Genomic DNA, 23130 nt, shown 5'->3' with positions numbered 1-23130 from the left:
TACGATAAAAAGCATATGACATGACATGTACATTGTATAAAGCAGTATAAATAACAGAGCTGGTATATGATCCCCAAATCCAGATACATAATAATCGCATGTTGGAGTATAGGGGAGTAAACATAGTAGAATAAAATCATAACAACATCAAACTCGACGCGTTTCGTGGACTTAGTATTGCCACTTCCTCAGGAGTAGTTGTATGATATGGAGCTATAAAAGATATATGTGTATCAGTATAAGTAAATAACATCAATGGAAATTGATGAGAGCTGGAAGGGGAAGTGAGGGAGGAAAGGGGGAGGGAAAACCACAAATCCCCGATCTCCCCAAACTTACATGTCAGCTCTGGCTGCGATTGGAACTGGAGGTGGAACCTGACCCTCGGTGTCTCCCACGGGAGCCGAGGGTATGTAGAGGCAGAAACACCGGGCAAGCCATGTCGCACACCTAAGGGAGCATCAATGGAAGTGCATAAAGAAAAAAAAAATGGTAGAGAAATGTAGAATGAATGAAGAAGTAGTAGAATGAATATGTAGTTGAACATTCTATAGATATGGGTGTGTGTTCAATATATGATGGAGAATGTATGCAATGAAGTTAATAGTAATGTAAAAATCTGAATTAAATAAATAAAAATAAAAATATTTATTGCTATTGTACATATGTATATACAGTAAGTATGCTACTTTTTAATACATGGTATAAATGCCTAGAGTAAAACTCGTAAAAGTATATATAGTAAATGAATATATTATATATATATATATATATATATATATATATATATATATACACAGTATATATACAGTATACACATATGTACTTGATAATATACGTATGATGAGTTATATAGTGGATATTGTCTGAGTGTATATATCTAGTCAGTATATAATTGAGGATGTATGAGAGAAAACGGAGTGAGCTACATAAAGATTCTAAAAAGATATATTGGATTAATGGGAATGTGTGTAAAATAATATATATCATAGATAATGATGCTAGCATAAGTGTGAGTGAAATAGTGTGGGGGGGAGATAATGAGTGTGATTAAAAATGAGGAAAAGGTGAGAAGATAATGGAAGCACAGGAAGAAAGTGAGTGGTGTGAAGTCACTGGGGGATAAGAACCCCAAAAGAAAACGAGAATCCATGGTGTGCAGAAAAGAGCGTGTGCGGGGAACATGCAAAAAGATAGTGAAAATGGTGAGGTAAGTATACCCAAAAGTAAGGAAAATATGTGAAAAATATTTCACATATTTTCCTTACTTTTGGGTATACTTACCTTACCATTTTCACTATCTTTTTGCATGTTCCCCGCACACGCTCTTTTCTGCACACCATGGATTCTCGTTTTCTTTTGGGGTTCTTATCCCCCAGTGACTTCACACCACTCACTTTCTTCCTGTGCTTCCATTATCTTCTCACTTTTTCCTCATTTTTAATCACACTCATTATCTCACCCCCACACAGTGGTGGGATTCAGCCGGTTCGCACCGGTTCCATAGAACCGGTTGCTAACTTTCTGCAAGTTCGCAGAACCGGCTGAATCCCTCTGCGCATCTAAGGACGTGCAGTACAATTGAATGTCCCGTGCTCGGGCAGACGTGGCGGCCGGGGGGCGGAGCAGTGCGCCCCGACCTGCCCATTCTGTGACAATAGCGAATGAGAATTCGCTATTGTCACACGGATCCTCCTCTTGGCCAATCAGGGAGCGGGTCCTCCCGCTTCCTGATTGGCCGAAAGGCAAACACCGTGCCATTGGACGAGGAGGAGGCGCCGCGGGAGCACTGAGGACTGAAGATTGAAGAGAAGCTGCGACTGCGAGACCGTCCGTGAGGTAAGTGCATAGGTCTCGTGGGGGGATTGCTGGCACTCTGCAATTGGGGGCAATGCTGTGGCTGGCACTCTGCAATTGGGGACAATGCTGCGGCTGGCACTCTGCAATTGGGGGCAATGCTGCGGCTGGCACTCTGCAATTGGGGGCAATGCTGTGGCTGCCACTCTGCAATTGGGGGCAATGCTGTGGCTGCCACTCTGAAATTTGGGGCAATGCTGTGGCTGCCATTCTGCAATTGGGGGCAATGCTATGGCTGCCACTCTGCAATAGGGGGCAATGCTGTGGCTGGCAATCTGCAATTGGGGGCAATGCTGTGGCTGGCACTCTGAAATTGGGGGCAATGCTGTGGCTGGCACTCTGCAATTGGGGGCAATGCTGTGGCTGGCACTCTGCAATTGGGGGCAATGCTGTGGCTGGCACTCTGCAATTGGGGGCAATGCTGTGGCTGGCACTCTGCAATTGGGGGCAATGCTGTGGCTGGCACTCTGCAATTAGGGGCAATGCTGTGGCTGGCACTCTGCAATTTGGGGCAATGCTGTGGCTGGCACTCTGCAATTGGGGGCAATGCTGTGGCTGGCACTCTGCAATTGGGGGCAATGCTGTGGCTGGCACTCTGCAATTGGGGGCAATGCTGTGGCTGGCACTCTGCAATTGGGGCAATGCTGTGGCTGGCACTCTGCAATTGCGGGCAATGCTGTGGCTGGCACTCTGCAATTGGGGGCAATGCTGTGGCTGGCACTCTGCAATTGGGGGCAATGCTGTGGCTGGTACTCTGCAATTTGGGGCAATGCTGTGGCTGGCACTCTGCAATTGGGGGCAATGCTGTGGATGGCACTCTGCAATTGGGGGCAATGCTGTGGCTGGCACTCTGCAATTTGGGGAAATGCTGTGGCTGGCACTCTGCAATTGGGGGCAATTCTGTGGCTGGCACTCTGCAATGATTGGGGGCAATGCTGTGGCTGGCACTCTGCAATGATTGGGGGCAATGCTGTGGCTGGCACTCTGCAATGATTGGGGGCAATGCTGTGGCTGGCACTCTGCAATTTGGGGCAATGCTGTGGCTGGCACTCTGTAATTTGGGGCAATGCTGTGGCTGGCACTCTGCAATTGGGGGCAATGCTGTGGCTGGCACTCTGCAATTGGGGCAATGCTGTGGCTGGCACTCTGCAATTTGGGGCAATGCTGTGGCTGGAACTCTGCAATTGGGGGCAATGCTGTGGCTGGCACTCTGCAATTAGGGGCAATGCTGTGGCTGGCACTCTGCAATTGGGGGCAATGCTGTGGCTGGCACTCTGCAATTGGGGCAATGCTGTGGCTGGCACTCTGCAATTGGGGGCAATGCTGTGGCTGGCACTCTGCAATTAGGGGCAATGCGGTGGCTGGCACTCTGCAATTTGGGGCAATGCGGTGGCTGGCACTCTGCAATTGGGGGCAATGCTGTGGCTGACACTCTGCAATTGGGGGCAATGCTGTGGCTGGTACTCTGCAATTTGGGGCAATGCTGTGGCTGGCACTCTGCAATTTGGGGCAATGCTGTGGCTGGCACTCTGCAATTGGGGGCAATGCTGTGGCTGGCACTCTGCAATTGGGGGCAATGCTGTGGCTGGCACTCTGCAATTTGGGGCAATGCTTTGGCTGGCACTCTGCAATTGGGGGCAATTCTGTGGCTGGCACTCTGCAATGATTGGGGGCAATGCTGTGGCTGGCACTCTGCAATGATTGGGGGCAATGCTGTGGCTGGCACTCTGCAATGATTGGGGGCAATGCTGTGGCTGGCACTCTGCAATTTGGGGCAATGCTGTGGCTGGCACTCTGCAATTTGGGGCAATGCAGTGGCTGGCACTCTGCAATTGGGGGCAATGCTGTGGCTGGCACTCTGCAATTGGGGGCAATGCTGTGGCTGGCACTCTGCAATTGGGGGCAATGCTGTGGCTGGCACTCTGCAATTTGGGGCAATGCTGTGGCTGGCACTCTGCAATTGGGGGCAATGCTGTGGCTGGCACTCTGCAATCATTGAGGGGCAATGCTGTGGCTGGCACTCTGCAATCATTGAGGGGCAATGCTGTGGCTGGCACTCTGCAATCATTGGGGGCAATGCTGTGGCTGGCACTCTGCAATCATTGGGGGCAATGCTGTGGCTGGCACTCTGCAATCATTGAGGGCAATGCTGTGGCTGGCACTCTGCAATCATTAGGGGCAATGCTGTGGCTGGCACTCTGCAATGATTGGGGGCAATGCTGTGGCTTGCACTCTGCAATGATTGGGGGCAATGCTGTGGCTGGCACTCTGCAATCATTAGGGGCAATGCTGTGGCTGGCACTCTGCAATGATTGGGGGCAATGCTGTGGCTGACACTCTGCAATGATTTGGAGCAATGCTGTGGCACTCTGCAATGATTGGGGGCAATGCTGTGGTCACTGTGCATTGAAAGGGGGGCACGCTGGTCACTGTGCATTGAAAGGGGGGCACGCAGCACTGGTCACTGTGCATTGAAAGGGGGCATGCTGGTCACTGTGCATTGAAAGGGGGCACGCTGGTCTCTCTGCATTGAAAGGGGGGCACGCTGGTCACTGTGCATTGAAAGGGGGCACGCTGGTCACTGTGCATTGAAAGGGGGCACGCTGGTCACTGTGCATTGAAAGGGGGTACGCTGGTCATTCTGCTGGGAAAGTCGGAACTGGTTACTAAAATTTTTGAATCCCACCACTGCCCCCACACTATTTCACTCACACTTATGCTAGCATCATTATCTATGATATATATTATTTTACACACATTCCCATTAATCCAATATATCTTTTTACAATCTTTATGTAGCTCACTCCGTTTTCTCTCATACATCCTCTATTATATACTGACTAGATATATACACTCAGACAATATCCACTATATAACTCATCATACGTATATTATCAAGTACATATGTGTATATATATGTACAATAGCAATAAATATTTTTATTTATTTAATTCAGATTTTTACATTACTATTAACTTCATTGCATACATTCTCCATCATATATTGAACACATACTCATATCTATAGAATGTTCAACTACATATTCATTCTACTACTTCTTCATTCATTCTACATTTCTCTACCATTTTTTTTTTCTTTATGCACTTCCATTGATGCTCCCTTAGGTGTGCGACATGGCTTGCCCGGTGTTTCTGCCTCTACATACCCTCGGCTCCCGTGGGAGACACCGAGGGTCAGGTTCCACCTCCAGTTCCAATCGCAGCCAGAGCTGACATGTAAGTTTGGGGAGATCGGGGATATGTGGTTTTCCCTCCCCCTTTCCTCCCTCACTTCCCCTTCCAGCTCTCATCAATTTCCATTGATGTTATTTACTTATACTGATACACATATATCTTTTATAGATCCATATCATACAACTACTCCTGAGGAAGTGGCAATACTAAGTCCACAAAACGCGTTGAATTTGATGTTGTTATAATTTTATTCTACTATGTTTACTCCCCTATACTCCAACATGTGATTATTATGTATCTGGATTTGATGATCATGTACCAGCTCTGTTATTTATACTGCTTTATACAATGTACATGTCATGTCATATGCTTTTTATCGTATATGTAATAAAATGTTACCATTACCATGGCAGTAGTGTCGTGTTTCTCATCTTAAGTCCCAACTTTTACCTTATGTTCTGCCAAGAAAGAGTTACCGCAATTAGTGTGACCATTGGACCCTGTTGGCACAGAGCCAAAAGTTTCAAATCAGATTAACTTTTTATCTGATTATAGTTCTTGAATGATATTTTAGGGGTATCCTCTATTGAAAGAGGGGAACCTCTGGCCAGATTTTTGTTAGAACGGTTAAAAAAAAAAAAAGAAAGTTTTTTGGAAAATTGGCACTAAGCCAAAAAGTTTTTAGGTTTGTATTTGATCACAGCATGCAAGTGGTATCTGATGTGCCATCTCTACTGACAGCCATACCATCCGATGCTACCCACTTTACAGTGATTGGTTTAAGTAATGTGTTTTTTTTAAAGCGTCCTATTGGACGAGGAGACACAGCCATCTTTGTTCCTTGTTTTTCAGTCCAGGTAACTGACCTGGTGTAGAAATGCCTTAGGGCCAAGTAGACAATTCAATTGTCCGCTCTATAGTTCTCCAGACCATGCAAGAGGGGATGGACACCTGCTCATGGGTCAGTCCCGCTACAATATGTGGATAACATATGTAGTCACTCTGTGGAGGCCAGTCAGAGCGAGTGAGTTTGTGGACACAAAGTGTCACAGGAATTATGACAGTAGTGTCAGGAAAGTTTTGTTTACCTTGGTTTTGTTCTCACAGAGGGTGATAGTAGAGTCAGTCACATAAGAGCTGAAGCTCTAGTGGGTCTTGCCAGCCCACAGTGGGTCTTGCCCGCCCACAGGATCATTGCTTGTTATGGATCCAGACTGCTCCTATCTAATAACATTTTGAGACAAACCACAGGTCCAGAAATATCACAAGACATGTTAAATGCGTTTATCTATCTGAAAAATGCTATGGTTGTAGCGCCTGTACTGGGCCTCCCACATTATGGAAAAATGTTTTGTATTTATGCAAGGGACAATTGTAAGACCATGACAGGTGTACTTGCACAGGAGTATGGTGGTAAACTTTGCCCTATAGTTTTTGTCCAAAGATGGTCGCAGTCCAGGCCTAAAGGCATGCCTGAAATGACTCTGAACATAGCACATAGCATCTTGTGAGATGGTAATAGAGATGGCCACATCATTTGCCCTAGGTAGGCCCCAGTTTTAAATGGGCTACTGGTATTAAAGGTTGTGTTACACCAGAACATGATGTATAGGCAGCCATAGAGGGAGCAGAGGAAGTTTTTGTGGTTAATTTCCTGCTCCAGGCCAAAAGATCACACATTGTTGAAGCTACAAACGCATGCTACGGAACAGGTTTTAAGGACTTTGGTGATGTTTTAGAAAAAGTCGAGAGTAGCCTTTTTCTAAAAGAGGGGAGCTCTTGTGTGTATCCCCGCAGTTAGCGCCCCACTGTTTATTGCCTAGTATTATGGAATAGGACACAGGGGGTGGGAAAGAACATATGAAGTATTACTGACAGTTTAGTGCAAGCATATGTTGCTAAATGCATCACCTGTATTAGGAACAAACAATCCAAACATATAAGGCCAAACATGAGCATCTCCAATACCCATCAAACCCATTCACACATCTACAAATAGATTTCACATATAGGCCCAAAGCAGGGAAGAAATAAGAGTTCTTTTTAGTCAAATAGTGGACGTGTTCAGCAGATAGGTGGAAGCTTTTAGGACCACAAAAAGGGAGATGCCCACACGGTGGCACGCATTCTCAATCAGGAGTTTATTCCTGGATGGGGGTGCCTGCTTTGAATTAGTTCTAATAATGCTCCAGCTTTCATATCAAAAATATGCCAGGAACTAGTTAAAATCTTGAAAATAGATTATTATCCGCAGAGTTCAGGTATAATGGAAAGAATGAATAGCACAAATAAAGACAAATTGAGAAAAGAGTAATTGAAACTTAAGAATCAAGTGGAACGGAACGAAAAGTTGCTCGCACCTTTCTTTTCTCTTCCACAGGAAAATACCCATCCCTTTGAAGGAGACGTGGTAGTAGTGAAGCTGCTGCCCAAAGCAAAGAAACAAAAGGATTTCGCCTACAGCCCAGAGACCACTGTGGTAGCAGTTACCAGGACCGCTGTCTTTACCGAACACAGCCCTACTTGGATCCATGCCACTAGAGTGAAGTTGGTGCGGACATGACCTGAGCCAGAGGATCCAGTAGCAAGAAAGAAGGTACTAACGGGGGCAGACCGCCCTGACCTTGAACAGGAGAGTCAAAGAAAGGAGGTACTAACGGGGGCAGACCGCCCTGACCTTGAACAGGAGAGTCAAGAAAAGGAGGTACTGACAGGGGCAGACCGCCCAGACCCTGTAGAAAATGACTTTTCCAGTTGCACCGGACTCAGGCAAACTATGTCTGCTGATAATCCTGATTCCATTTTCAGTGCTTTCCCTTGTATGGACTGTTACTAACTGTATCTACCACCCTGAAGACCTGGGTGTCATGAGAAGTATATGCGGACCATACCCTGCACATGGGACACATAACAGAACAAAGAGAGAATTGAGTATTGAGCATGATGTAGATGAGAATCCACCCACTTTTCATAGTGAAATGTTATTAACAAAATTTAAATATGCTTATGCAAGGAAGTCAGGTTTTGAGAAATGTTGGATATGTAGCAAACTCCATCCAGAAACAGCCCACATCCCTCTTATGGCCGTCCCTTTGAATATTACCCAGTTCCTTAATGAGACCTTTGCTACTTTAACCAATGTGCCAAGTAATACTAATATCACCTTCCCAGTAGATGGTAGAAGCCATTTCCCAGACTGGTGTTTCAGCCTAGGAAATAACACAAGTGTTAACCCTTCCATTTGCAAAAAGTCAATTTTTAATATTACTTCCTGCCAAGTCCCATTAGGAAAATCATGTTCCCTGTTTGACATATCAAGTCCTAGTTTAAATAAGACCATAATGAGTAGTTACCAGAATTTCTCTAAAGACATACAAAAAGTACTGGACCACCTTGTGACCGCGGTACAGAATAGACGCCTACAAGAATATATTTCCCAAAGACCCTTTTCACTGGGAAAGAGTATATATGTATGTTGTGGGAAGGAATGTTACCCCTGGGTCCCCCTCCATGTCTTAGGGTGGTGTTATTTAGCTTCAGTGGTCCCAATTATGGGAGTTGTGGATAATTTCAAACAAAAAGGAATGACCACACTTCCGATGGATTTTCAAAGAAAGGAGTATCTTTATTCCACATCAATCAAAATGGCAGGTACAAGTACACACTGTGAATGCAGGACAATCGGTGGACGCGTTTTCACGACTGGATATGTCGCTTATTCATCATGATAGTGGTGATGATGAATAAGCGACATATCCAGTCGTGAAACGCGTCCACCGATTGTCCTGCATTCACAGTGTGTACTTGTACCTGCCATTTTGATTGATGTGGAATAAAGATACTCCTTTCTTTGAAAATCCATCGGAAGTGCGGTCATTCCTTTTTGTTTGAAGTTATCCTGGATTGCGGATCCGACCAGCACCTGATCCCAGTCTCACCTGGAGCGGTCTACCCTGCTTGGACTTATTTCTCAGTTGTGGATAATGACAACAATGGGCACATGCTTGAAGCAAGTGCACATCCAAGATATCCCTTAAGACATAGAATCAAGCGTGATCTGTTCAGCAAGGGAGATCTGGCTTGGGCCTGGCTTGATATGATAAAAAAATTAAATAATTATTCTGGAATCATTGATGAGATCATGGAAAAGAATTCAGATGATATTAAGTTGCTAAACCTTGAACAAAGGGCCATTAAGAAGAAGTTAGAATTACATGATCTAGCTATAGAGAGTATGAGTGCTGCACTGACTGGCCTCTGTGAGCATACTGAGGACTATGAGTGTTGCGCTTGGATATACAATACCACTTTGGAAGTGCCAAATTACTATGACATAATTGCCCAACACAGAAAGGAGGTCAATAAGTTGCAAGAAGAGGCCCGCAACATTGCTAAAAGCTGGGACCCCTTTGTAGGTATGGGGGGTTTTGGATTTGGAGGGGTGTTTTCCTGGTTAAAAGACATTGCTATGATGATTGTGATGATTTTACTTTTTCTATTTTTTATATGCATGTTTTAAGCTTATTATGTGCCTAATCATTAAAACCACAAAGAACCCAGACTCAGCTAGCAGAGGGGGATCTTATGTAAGTTTGTATTTTAACAGAGATGCTGAAAATGTTGACACATTTCTAACAGCTGGACAAGGTGTGCTGAAGCAACAAACCCCTTTTGATTATCCAAGAAAGCTAAGTCTACCATTTAGGTGGGCAAGATTAGGTCCTTATTTGATTATACTAAGGAAGCCAATGACATTGTCGCCTAACCTGCTGTCCCTTTCCAGAAAGGCCTTGTGTCCTCTGATGACACTGTATAAATGATAGGAGGGAAAATCATGCATATGAAATTATGATTTTCTAGAGGGGATTGAAGGGGAATGACAGGACCTCTAACTAGTTGCTTGCAACCATTTTCTAGCTTGACCTGTGTCACACCATTTTAAATGCAGCTCTGACTTAAAATGAGTTATTTCATTTAAGATGGCTTATAAGGTTTTAGTTACAAAAACAAAGAAACTTGTAAATCACCCCATGTTTTTCAGTGTCCTGACACTTTAGATAAAGATACATTCTCACACATTAACTTCCTCAATTGTTATTTAGGGCCATAGGGTCTAGACAAGGCACATTTTGCAATTTCTAACGAACATTCTGTATTAACCCATTGTTTAACTTCTGAGAGACTTGACTCTTTCTGAGAGCACTCACTCCCCCCCCCCCCCCCAACTGTATTTCCTGTGAAATTCTGTGTATAATAGTTACCCCGCTCATTGAATAAACCTAAGAATGCTTTTGACTGAACACTGGTTGCATGTGTCTCTTTGAACAGGATAAAGCATTCTCCAGAGCTCTGCTTTTCTTTTACATAGAACAGACCATAAGTCAGGGACTTATTATATATACACTTAAGGTATCTAGGTTGGGCATAAAGGAGATCACCAACAAACCCCATCATGACAGGTGATAAAGAAAGCATGCTGCTGCTACTAAATGTCTTATGCTGCCCATACATGTATTGGATTTTTGGACAAAAATATTTATATCTATATTTATACAAATTGATTTGTATATTCGTTGAATGGACGAGTGTTGTTTGAAAATTCCACTTGCATTTAACATTCAATTTTAAAATGAATATAACTTATGAGCAAAAACCACATACAATATTTGAAGATTCGTTTGATCGAGAAATTTTGCATTCTGCTCCTTCTAATTTTCCTGTCACTGTGGTTGACAACGAACACCAAATAGACCCCACTAATAGTTAGAAAATCGGATGAATGTTTTTAAAAATTTTCTAAAAACATTTAGTTTGTGTATGGCCAGCATAAGTGACAGCAAGTGCAGGGAGCTTGTATCAAACTACCTGCCTATTAATAAGGGAGTCTGTCATGAATATTATATACCAATCCCGTCTGAAAATTTGCAAAAAAGTTTTTTAGGTCTTTTCAAATTTTAAAATTTTTGGTCTCTGAGTCTGATATGTACCACATTTAAACCTCTAATAATACATATATCTGTCTCAGAGTGGACTATATAGCTGGATATTTATATTTATATTTACCACTGTAGATATTCAAGAATATTAACTAAATTATACACCAACCTTTTTTTGTTGAGGTTTTTATCCAATTAGTCGATTAATCGAAACAATAAATCGGCCAACTAATCGATTATGAAAGTAATCATTAGTTGCAGCCGTAGTTCTTGTACTATAATTGGGTCAGAGAGTATAGATTTGTTTAGTCTCCAAGAGTATGGGGTAGGAGATAGGCCTATGAATTTGGTTACAAAGGATACAATATGGTGGTCTGACCAGACACAATGATAAATACCTGAGGATAAAGAATTTGCCAAAATAATTGGGGAACAGAAAATATAATCTAACCTTGTAGAGGTATTATGGGTGTTGGAATAGAAGGTGTATTCCTTGGCTCCAATATTCAAGGCTCTCCGTGTATCCATTAGTTGTAAGTCTTTTAGTTTTTTTGAAAGGAATTTAGGGAAAGTTTTGGAAAGAGAGGATGGATTGCTTCTATCCAATGATGGATGAGCCACCATATTGAAGTCTCCTCCTAGAATAATATGAGGGGAATAAAATGTATCTAGAGTGTCAAAGAATGTGTGGAAAAATGATGAGGAGGACTTATTAGGGGCATAGATGTTTGCAATTGTAAGTTCACGCCCCAAAACACGACCTTTAAGAATTAGGAATCTACTTTCTTTGTCTTTATATATATCCTGAATCTCAAATAGGAAGGAGTTGTGTATAAAGATGGCAACTCCTACATTTAGAGGGAAAAAGGGGAATATGATAAAGTGCTTTGTGAAAAAAATTGGGGTGATTTAAATAGGCGATTTGCTGTGGGTATCAGATCTGTATATGATTCTGGAATCCCTCGGAGTCTCGGGTTGTTTCTACTATTTCTATTATCCAAGTATTCAATTTATGATTGAAGTAGGGAGACTGTAGAGCTCAGAGCCTCATGTTCTCTGCTGAGCTCATTGTATGTGAGGGTTCATTCATCATATTTAGTTTCTAGCTTGTCCGTTCTGCTGCCCAAAGCTGAGATCTCCTGAGAGAGAGAATTCTCTGTCTTGTTGGAATTTAGAGGCTAATCTAGCAAACATGGCCTCCAAGCTACTCTCCGGGTCAGATAATGTGAGTGGGGCATTGTACTCACTGTAAGTAGGAGCCGTGGAGGAGGTGGAAGGTTGTAAAGTTGCTGAAGCTTTCTTTGGAAGGGCAGAGGGGCTGCCAGTGCCATCTTTTGCCATGCTGTACTTCTTCCTGTCATGCTGTACCTCTCCCTGCCATGCTGTACTTCTCTGTGCCATGTTGTGCTTCTCCCCTGCCATGCTGTACCTCTCCCTGCCATGCTGTACTTCTCTGTGCCATGTTGTGCATCTCCCCTGCCATGCATTACCTCTCCCTGCCATGCTGTACCTCTTCCTGTCATGCTGTACTTCTCCCTTGTCCTCAGGAGATAGTGTGTCAGTGGGCCTCTAGGGGAATTCTTGTGTTTCTTCTTTGATGCAGACATGCACTGCGTTGGCATGCCTTGAGGGGGGTGTATAATATATTGTTTTTAGCAGTTTATATGGCCCCCAGGCTTGTTTTTATCCCTGTGCTGGATGGAGCTCTGTGTCTAAGCTGCCATCCTGTCCAGTGCCGAGCAGTGGCAGCCCGTCTATACAGAGCGCAGGGGCGACACCCCCCTAATCCATGCACCTCCTGATCTACAGAGCCTTGCGAAAGTATTCGGCCCCCTTGAACTTTTCAACCTTTTGCCACATTTCATGCTTCAAACATAAAGATATAAAACAATTTTTTTGTGAAAAAACAACAACAAATGGGACACAATCATGAAGTGGAACAAAATTTATTGGATATTTCAAACTTTTTTAACAAATACAAAACTGAAAAATTGGGCATGCAAAATGATTCAGCCCCCTTAAGTTAATACTTTGTAGCGCCACCTTTTGCTGCAATTACAGCTGTAAGTCACTTGGGGTATGTCTCTATCAGTTTTGCACATCGAGAGACTGCAATTTCTGCCCATTCCTCCTTGCAAAACAGCTCGAGCTTAGTGAGGTTGGATGGAGAGCGTTTGTGAACAGCAGTTTTCAGTTCTTTCCACAGATTCTCAATTGGATTCAGGTCTGGACTTTGACTTGGCCATTCTAACACCTGGATATGTTTATTCGTGAACCATTCCATTGTAGATTTTGCTTTATGTTTTGGATCATTGTCTTTCTGGAAGACAAATCTCCGTCCCAGTCTCAGGTCTTTTGCAGACTCCATCAGGTTTTCTTCCAGAATGGTCCTGTATTTGGCTCCATCCATCTTCCCATCAATTTTAACCATCTTCCCTGCCTCTGCTGAAGAAAAGCAGGCCCAAACCATGATGCTCCCACCACCATGTTTGACAGTGGGGATGGTGTGTTCAGGGTGATGAGCTGTGTTGCTTTTACGCCAAACATAACGTTTTGCATTGTTGCCAAAAAGTTAAATTTTGGTTTCATCTGACCAGAGCACCTTCTTCCACATGTTTGGTGTGTCTCCCAGGTGGCTTGTGGCAAACTTTAAACGACACTTTTTATGGATATTTTTAAGAAATGGCTTTCTTCTTGCCACTCTTCCATAAAGGCCAGATTTGTGCAGTATACGACTGATTGTTGTCCTATGGACAGAGTCTCCCACCTCAGCTGTAGATCTCTGCAGTTCATCCAGAGTGATCATGGGCCTCTTGGCTGCATCTCTGATCAGTCTTCTCCTTGTATGAGCTGAAAGTTTAGAGGGACGGCCAGGTCTTCGTAGATTTGCAGTGGTCTGATACTCCTTCCATTTCAATATTATCGCTTGCATAGTACTCCTTGGGATGTTTAAAGCTTGGGAAATCTTTTTGTATCCAAACCCGGCTTTAAACTTCTCCACAACAGTATCTTGGACCTGCCTGGTGTGTTCCTTGTCTTTCATGATGCTCTCTGCGCTTTAAACGGACCTCTGAGACTATCACAGTGCAGGTGCATTTATACAGAGACTTGATTACGCACAGGTGGATTCTATTTATCATCATTAGTCATTTAGGTCAACATTGGATCATTCAGAGATCCTCACTGAACTTCTGGAGAGAGTTTGCTGCACTGAAAGTAAAGGGGCTGAATAATTTTGTACGCCCAATTTTTCAGTTTTTTATTTGTTAACAAAGTTTGAAATATCCAATAAATTTTGTTACACTTCATGATTGTGTCCCACTTGTTGTTGATTCTTCACAAAAAATTACAGTTTTATATCTTTATGTTTGAAGCCTGAAATGTGGCAAAAGGTCGAAAAGTTCAAGGGGGCCAAATACTTTCGCAAGGCACTGTACATGCAGAGCGCCAGATGCATGGATTCCAATGGGTCTTTTCTTTTCTTTCTTAGAAGCACACGATTAGAGCTGGAGGCTCTAATTGGCTTCAAAAAAAGGGTGGGCTCGGGGCACAGAGCACTGCGCCCAAAGCCCACCCAGTTGTGTGACATTAGCGAATTAATATTCGCTAATATCTCCCTGTTTATCCTTACAGCCAATCAGGAAGCGGGTCCTGAGTCCCAATTAGCCGGGAGTCCTAAGACCCGATTGGCCATGAGTCCTAACTCCTGATTGGTTGGGAGGAGAACCGACTGCCAGGACACCGGAGGAGATGCAGGGGTGAAGACGCCACCTGCATGGGGTAAGTGCAGGGCTGGTGGGGGGCCTGACAGGCGATCGATTGAGCAATGGGGGGTTATGTGTTTGGCTGGCTGGGGGGGGCTGTGGGCTGCCCCCACCCCCAAGTAAATTAAGCACCAGCCGCCACTGGTGCTGAGCATCTGCCCCGTAAAAAATACAAAACTTTATTGATGACAGAATAATAAACCTCAATGGGGTAAAAGTATATAGAGAAGAGTGCGCATGCGCGGGAGCTCCGACATGGCGCCTTAGTCCGGAGCTCCGCGCCTCCCCGGTCTCCCGAGAGCCCCAGCACCGGCAGCTTCGCGCACTACGCCCCACGATCGTTACATCTGACTGCCCCTTCCTCCGGCGGACCTTCATTGAATGTCGGCGGGCCGCCGTAGTGAGGTATCCCGCCGTCTTCTCTTCTCCTCACCAGAGCGGGACGCTCTCAAGATGGCGACCGCACCTCACATCTCCTCAGATGTCCGCAGCCAGCCGGAGGTAGGAAACTTTCCCATTGCTCCTATGGACTCCCCGGCACCATCTCCAGACCCCTGGCCATCTCCCTCCACCTCCACTTACTTCCATCAGGCCCCCCTGGCCTCTCCAGCTTCTACGGAGTCACTTATCAGCAGAACTCTGGAACAGGCCCCAGGGATCCCGGGGATGCAATCACCTGAGGCCCTGGCTTTGCCTCATTTACTAGGCCCTAACATGCCTGGTCACTTCCCAGACCTGTCTTTGCTAATGGCTAAGTTCTCAGAGATGCTAGCCTCTGGCCTGGCTCACAATGCCTCACAAATTACTGAATCCATTAAGGCAGAACTCCAGAACCTTGGGTCCAGAATAGATGCGATTGAGAGCACCGTGGATCAAACTGTCGCAAGGGCCAATCAGAACACTGCTAGCATCCAGACTATGCAGGATCAGCTTGACACCGCACTCAGTAAATTGGATGACCTGGAGAACAGGAGCAGACGTTTAAATTTCAGGGTCCGGGGGATCCCCGAAACCATCACGGATATCCCTGTCACTGTCAAAGCTTTTATTAAGGATCTTCTCCCAGACATCCCAGACCACCGCCTCGAGCTTGACCGAGCTCACAGGGCCCTTCAATTGCCCCGCAAAGATGGCCTGCCCAGGGACGTTATTGTCAAAACACATTTTTACGGTGTTAAGGAGGAACTTATGAGAAAGAGCAGGGGTAGAGAGGATTTGTCCATTCAAGGCCACAAGATCCAAATATTTGCAGACCTCTCCCCCTTTACCATTCAACGCCGTAGAGCACTGAAGCCGCTTACATTATCTCTATCTGCTAGGGCACTGAAATACTGGTGGTCCTTCCCGTTCCGTCTGAATTTCCACTTTCAGAACAAGACTTACAGTTTTACCAACTTCCAGGATGGCGAACACATGTTGATGCAAATGGGAATTATCGCTAGGGACCCTGTCCCCACCTCTTCTACCTCCAGGAGAGATTCTGCCAAGCGGCCTCCACCGATCAGCCCTGTCTCCCCGGTATGGAACAAGCAGCAAACAAAGCGCCACCGAGATGTCAAGCCTCCCTGATGCCTGCGGGGACCCTACTACTACTCTTCTTCCAGGCTATTGGAGTTTACTCCTCTCCGCCTGATTTGGGTTCCTCGACGATCCCTGCCTTTACTTTTTGACCCCTTTTTGGGTCCAAGTTTGGACTGTTTTCTACGATTTTTTTTTTTTTTTTTTTTTTTTAGCAAACTAACTCTTTATATTTCGGGTCATGATTGGTGTTGACTTTCTGCTACGAAACTGGTAGCCCCTTTTTTTTTTTTTTTTTTTTTTTTTTAAAGGGACTACTACTCATTACTTTTGAATGTCTTTAATGCTATATTGCTTATGGTTCCCTTCTCCTCCCTCCCACTACCTCTTAACTCTGCCCCTCCCTGTCCTCCCTCCTTCCCCGCCTCCCCCCTGTCCCTTCACCCATCCCTCTTCCCTTATTTTCTTTCACTCCCTATCCGCGGAGTCCTTCCCCACTTGTTTACCCTACTCCCATAATCCTCATGGTGTATGCTGAGCAGTTGATCCCGCATTTTTAATGGCGATATTGTAGTGCCTTGATGTTGCTTTTTTTCTTTTTTATAGGATTGCTGGGCTGGTGCTCTTTGACCGGGGAGGTATCATTGCGCCTCCTCCTGTTGGACGTAAGTTGGTTACCTCTTGCCTCCCACAGGAATGTGCCCTGACTGGCTCAGGGCGCATCCGTACGTCTGATGGGGGACTGTGGGCTTTGCCTGCTGTCGCCTCATCCCGGCGCAAGATCTTGCTCTTGCGTCTTTCTTCTCCTTTCACTGTCCTCCTCACTTTCTTTTTCTCCTTTCACTGGTATTTTTTTCTTTTCAGAGGGTTCCTGCGGTCCGATTGGTTTGCTCACGTCTCTTCTATTCCTGCCGCTCCTGTGCCTGACTTCTCCCAGGGGTTCCATTGGGAATCCACTACTACACTCCCCCCAGCGCATTCCATGACGGAACACCATGACGACTAACGTGAGTACGGTATCTTCTTTGCAGGTGGCATCACACAACACCCAGGGCTTAAATTCACCGGTTAAACGTAGGAAGGCATTCCAACATTATCACTCCCAGGGATTGGGGGTTCTCCTGCTTCAGGAGACTCACTTTCCGGAGTCTTATCAACCTACATATGTCCACCACAAATACCCCTTGTTTTATCTTGCCAATGCCCCCACTAAGCAGAGAGGGGTGGCCATATTCTTTGCTAAATCCCTCTCCTTCTCCCATCTGCACACAATTCGGGACCCCCACGGACGTTTCATTTTAGTTAAAGGTCACATTCAAGGGGAGTTATACACGTTTGTCTCCTATTATGCGCCCAACAGGGGTCAGTCGAAATTCTTCTCCGACATGTTCCTCATCCTGTCTCCTCACCTTGAGGGTCGAGTTCTCATTGGGGGGGATTCCAACTTAGCTCTTGATTGCACCCTTGATAAATCTAACTCCTCTGGTGGTAGGCTTCGCCGCCCCTCCAAGCAGAGTCTTCGAGTAGCTCGAACTCTTCACTCGCTAGGTTTGATTGACATCTGGCGGGAACTTAACCCTTCCTCCCGCGATTATACGCACTTCTCGGCGCCCCATCATACGTTTGCGCGTATAGATCACATTTTCATCCCCACAACTGACGTCCCCTCTGCGCAGAAGTCTAAAATTAAGGATATCCCTTGGTCGGACCACTCCATGGTTTCGCTTCGGCTTTCCTGCTCCTTGCCTCCCCGAGGCCCTTCGCCTTGGAGAATCAACGAGTCCATCCTGAGCGACCCCGCTATTTGTTCCCAGGTAGAGGCGGCACTCCGCGACTACTTCACGCTCAATGATATTCCTGATACGTCCCCCTCTACCCTCTGGGGGGCCCATAAGGCGGTTATCAGGGGCTACCTCATTCAACTGGGGGCGAAAATTAAAAAAGAAAGACTGGTCGACATTGCCCGTTTGGAGAAGGAATATGATCATCTCCGTAGAGCCCATAAGAGATCCCCTAACCCTACCTCGTTGGCAGAACTTGATGCGGTTAAGCTATCATTGAACCTAGCCCTGACTTCTAGGGCAGAGAAGGCCCTTAGGTGGCAAAATGCTCGCTCTTATGCTTCCCGGGACAAATTGGGCACGCATTTAGCGCTGAGACTATCCCCCAAATTTCGAGCGATCTCCATGCCTAAGATTAAGTCCCCCTCTGGCGTTCTCTCGAGTAACCCCGATTCCATCATGGACTCCTTCCACTCCTTCTATTCACATCTCTATGCGGCCCCTGCCCCCCACAAGGGGAATGATCCTGAATCGTTCTTGAAAGATGTACCTCTTCCCCGCCTATCAGCTACACATAGATCCCTTATGGAAGCCCCTATTGATGAACAGGAGGTGTTGGATGTTATCAAGAACCTTCGGCCCAATTCTGCCCCAGGCCCTGACGGCTTTTCAAATTCTTATTACAAGACCTTTGTATCGGTCCTATCTCCTTATCTGGTCCGGTTCTTTAATGCCCTCAGGGGCGGAGCTAGCCTTGAAGAAGTTTCTAATAAAGCTTACATTTCGGTTATCCCCAAGCCTGGGAAGGACCCCTCAGAGGTGGGCAATTACAGGCCAATTTCGCTTATTAATAATGATCTCAAGATCCTGACCAAAATTTTCGCTAATCGTTTCTCCAGCTTTATTGCCAAATACATTCATAAGGATCAGGTGGGGTTCATTCCAGGTAGGCAGGGACCTGACCAGGTAAGGAGGGTGATTGATGTCATCTCTCTGTTAAACTCTGGGTGGGATGGTGGCCCTCCCCAACATGGTTTTCTTCTGTCCCTAGATCTACAAAAGGCCTTTGACTCCCTCTCTTGGCCGTTCCTCTTCCGCACTCTAGAATGTTGGGGCTTTGGCCCCTCTTTCCTCACCACTCTTCAGGCCCTTTACTCTCACCCAGTGGCTCAGGTTCGGATGCAGGGCTACTACTCGGCGAACATTCCCATCCGGAGAGGCACGAGACAGGGATGCCCCCTTTCCCCGCTCCTATTTGCGGTGGCTCTTGAATCCTTGGCAACAGCCATCCGCCTTCATCCGGATATTCATGGCATACAATGCGGACCCGCAACCCACAAATGCGCGCTGTTTGCAGACGACATTATGCTTTTTGTCACCTCCCCATTGATCTCTCTCCCCAATATCGTCTCCCTCCTAGATGCCTTTGGGGCAGCCTCAGGTTTACAAGTAAACATGTCCAAATCTCTTGCCCTTAATTTAAACCTCTCCTCTTCCCTTGTGGATCGGCTGAAGGACCACTTCCCTTTCTCCTGGCACTCGGATTCCATCCCCTACCTAGGGGTGTCGTTAACCCCTACTATAGACAAACTCTACCCATCCAATTACCCGCCCATGTTCCGACGACTGAAGCGGGATCTCTCGGATTGGTCTCGCTATCGCATCTCCTGGTTAGGGAAAGTCAATGCTGTTAAAATGACTCTTTTACCGCGTATTCTCTATTTATTCCGATCTCTCCCGATCCCTGTGCGTAAATCCCATGTTCAGAGTTTACAAGGCCACATCTTTAAATTTATCTGGGGACGGAAGGGACATAGAATTAACAAACATACACTTCTACGCTCCAGGAGACAGGGGGGATTGGGTGTCCCGGACCTCTGGAATTACTATCTAGCAGCTCAACTAACACAGTTCTCCGTTATCTACTCCAGGGGTGGAAAGCCCGACTGGTGCCATATAGAACGTCAGGCTGTCCCCCGACACACTATCGATTACTTACTGTGGTGCCCAGCCTCCTCCCGCCCCCCAGTATTATCTCCTACCCTATCACATTCTTTCTCCATTTGTGATCGCATACATAAATCGCATAAAGTGACTTCACATTGGGCTCCACTCACTCACTTATTCCATAACCCGGCCTTCCCTCCTGGGGAAAACATAGGGGCATTTAAATGGTGGACTGACAAAGGCATGTATAGAATCGGACACTTTGTAGATAGCTCTGGTCCTATAACCTTATCACATTGTACTTCCAAGTTGGGGATGCCGCCTGTAGAGAGGTTCCGTCTGACTCAAATTTCACACTTTATTAACTCCATCAAGTCCAAATCTCCTGCTCCCCTTCGGGCATCGCTTTATGAGCAATGGTGTGCCCAAATTACTGATGTTACGGGGGGTATCTCCCTCATTTACGCACTTCTAAACGACACCCAATATAAACCAGCCTACATGCTCAAATGGGAACAGGACCTCAATATGGACTGGAACCTACCTGACTGGCACGCATGTGTTGGGCGTTCTTTCCGGGGTATTCACAATGTTGGTCTCATGGAAGCTAACCTAAAAGTGCTCATGAGGTGGTATATGGTGCCCGCTAGGCTGGCCACCATCTATCCCTCCATGCAACCCACCTGCTTTCGTGACTGCAACCTGATGGGTACTATTCTACACATTTTTTGGGAATGCCCCAAACTGCGTTCGTTTTGGGGGCGCATTTATAGTATAATAAGGCGAATTACTGGTCTTATAGTACACCCGTCCCCTACGCATGCTCTCCTAGGTCAGCGCATTCCTAATGTTCCCAAACACACTCAGGCCCTCGTTTTCTACATTTTCCTCGGTGCCAAAATGGCGATAGCCAGGCAATGGAAAAAACCTTCTGTTCCGCTCTATTTAGCTAAGCGCAAGATCTCATGGATAATGGCGCAGGAGAAGATGTATAGTATTCTTGATGACTCCAGAACAAAATTTGAACGGATCTGGGAACCCTGGGCGGCCTACGTTCATGTTACCATTTAGCCGAGGTGAGACCGCTGGAGCCCTCTACCCCCTCTTGCTCTCCCTCCTGTTATCTTTTCTCTGTCTTTGCTTTTTGTCAGCTTCCTTTTCTGTCACCTCTACCCTCTTCTTTTTCTTTCTTTTCCTTCTTACTGCTCTCCCATTGGTACTGCTGTACTCATAGTGTTTTGTCGATGACTATACCTGGGGGGGGGGGGTCTCTGGGTTTGGGCCCAGAGCCCCTGCCAATGACTTAAAATGGGTTTTTGAATTGTTAGAATTTTCTCTTTTACTATTCTTATTTACAATTTGGAATACGGGTCCCTTGCTAGGTTGGCTTGGGACTGGGAATTGCATGCCTCTGTCCAGTTCTCCTTTGCAGTTCTCGTGTTTGGGATACCACATGGTTTACTATTAGAGGTTGGGCGCGCCTCCTCCGGGACACAGTTTGCTCCCTTTAGGGGTGTCTCGAGGGTGGCGCCCTACCGTTGTGGGGGTTGCTCCCGTCACCTATTAGCTGGTACCCTCCCTTTTTTTTTTTTTTTTTTTTTCTCTTTTCCTTGTCTGGGTTTTCTGGATCGAGGCATGGTCCCATTTGCTCTGAATCACTACTGGATACTATATATATGAGCTTAGTTTGCTACATACCCACCACACTATGCTGTTCTACCTGTATCCATTAGCCTTTTTAGTGATTCAGTTTTCATTCCTGTACCATTTTTGCATTTGTCTGTACTTGTTATTCTTGAATAAAAATTTATTGTAAGAAAAAAGTATATAGAGAATAACACCTTCCAATAACTAGGTAACAATATTGTTAGCCTAATAGTCAATCTGGATCACCGCGTCCCTTTGGTTAATGATTCATGTGATTAAAACATCCGGGGAATAATGCAGGAACCTCATATACAATATACCAGACATGAAATGTAATCAGAACAACCCATGGATAAATCCATTTAAATGATATAATAAATCATGTGAATAAAAATAGCAGCAAGTTGGCAGTGAAAGGCAAAGCGGCTGGACGGACTCTGCACAATGAAATATTAGTAGCAGATAGCCATGCACAGCAGAGATTGGTGAGCTCACAGAAGTAAAGATAATAAAGTATTAAAAACAAGATAATGTCAGCAAAATGGATAAAGAAATGGCAGAGAGTTGTAGCAAGCAGAGAGAGACACTGGTAGCCGGTAACGCCGTATATGTTAGATAGAGCCGCATCACTGTATTATATCCAAGAAGCAGGGAGAGGAGAGAGAGTGCAGGGAGAGGAGAGAGAGAGAGTGCAGGGTGAGGGGAGGGGAGAGAGAGAGTGCAGGGAGGAGAGAGAGTGCATGGAGAGGAGAGAGAGAGTGTGTGGAGAGGGAGAGAGAGAGTGCAGGGAGAGGAGAGAGAGAGTGCAGGGAGAGAGGAGAGAGAGAGAGAGTGCAGGGAGAGAGGAGAGAGAGAGAGAGTGCAGGGAGAGAGAGAGAGAGAGAGAGAGAGTGGGAGAGGAGAGAGAGCAGGGAGAGGGACAGCAGGGAGAGGAGAGAGTGCAGGGAGAGAGAGTGCATGGAGAGGAGAGAGAGTGCAGAGCAATGAGAGAGAGTGCAGGGTGAGGAGAGGAGAGAGTGCAGGGCAAGGAGAGAGAGAGTGCGGGGTGAGGAGAGGAGAGAGTGCAGGGAGAAGAGAGAGAGAGTGCAGGGAGAGGAGAGAGAGTGCAGGGAGAGGAGAGGGAGAGTGAATTGAGTGGAGAGAGAGAGAGTGCAGGGAGAGGAGAGAGAGTGCATGGCGAGGAGAGAGTGCAGGAGGGCAAGGAGAGAGAGAGTGCGGGGTGAGGAGAAGAGAGAGTTCAGGGAAAAGAGAGAGAGAGTGCAGGGAGAGGAGAGAGAGTGCAGGGAGAGGAGAGGGGGAGTGAAGGGAGTGGAGAGAGAGCGAGTGCAGGGAGAGGGAAGAGAGTGCAGGGAGAGGAGAGAGAGGATGGAGAGTAGGACAGCAATAAGAGGAAGATGCGGTCTCTGTGGCTGTATTGGTGATTATTCCAGGCAGCTTTTATCGATGAGACACATTAGAAAATGTATTTTTTCCCCGCCATGAAGGA

General features: G+C 45.9%; 1 protein-coding gene and 1 long non-coding RNA gene across 3 annotated transcripts in view; one reads left to right on the top strand and one right to left on the bottom strand.

The window, feature by feature from the left end:
* LOC309553399 (NACHT, LRR and PYD domains-containing protein 3-like) overlaps positions 1-23130 on the bottom strand; it is a 997590-nt gene that overhangs the window by 807682 nt on the left and 166778 nt on the right. The gene's annotated exons all lie outside the window — the stretch shown is intronic.
* Positions 14915-23128, top strand: LOC309553419. Of its 2 annotated transcripts, XR_014225165.1 has the most exons (4): positions 14915-14962; positions 21815-22340; positions 22421-22447; positions 22974-23128. It is a non-coding gene; the product is annotated as an uncharacterized lncRNA (long non-coding RNA). The 2 variants fall into 2 exon arrangements; XR_014225164.1 differs by lacking the exon at positions 22421-22447 and having other exon boundaries at positions 21815-22333.

The sequence above is a fragment of the Pelophylax lessonae genome, assembly GCF_965119305.1.
Source record: "Pelophylax lessonae genome assembly, chromosome: 4".
In the NCBI taxonomy this organism is placed as follows: domain Eukaryota; kingdom Metazoa; phylum Chordata; class Amphibia; order Anura; family Ranidae; genus Pelophylax; species Pelophylax lessonae.
The sequence above is the reverse complement of the archived record's forward strand: the minus strand, read 5'-3'. Positions and strand labels throughout refer to the sequence as shown.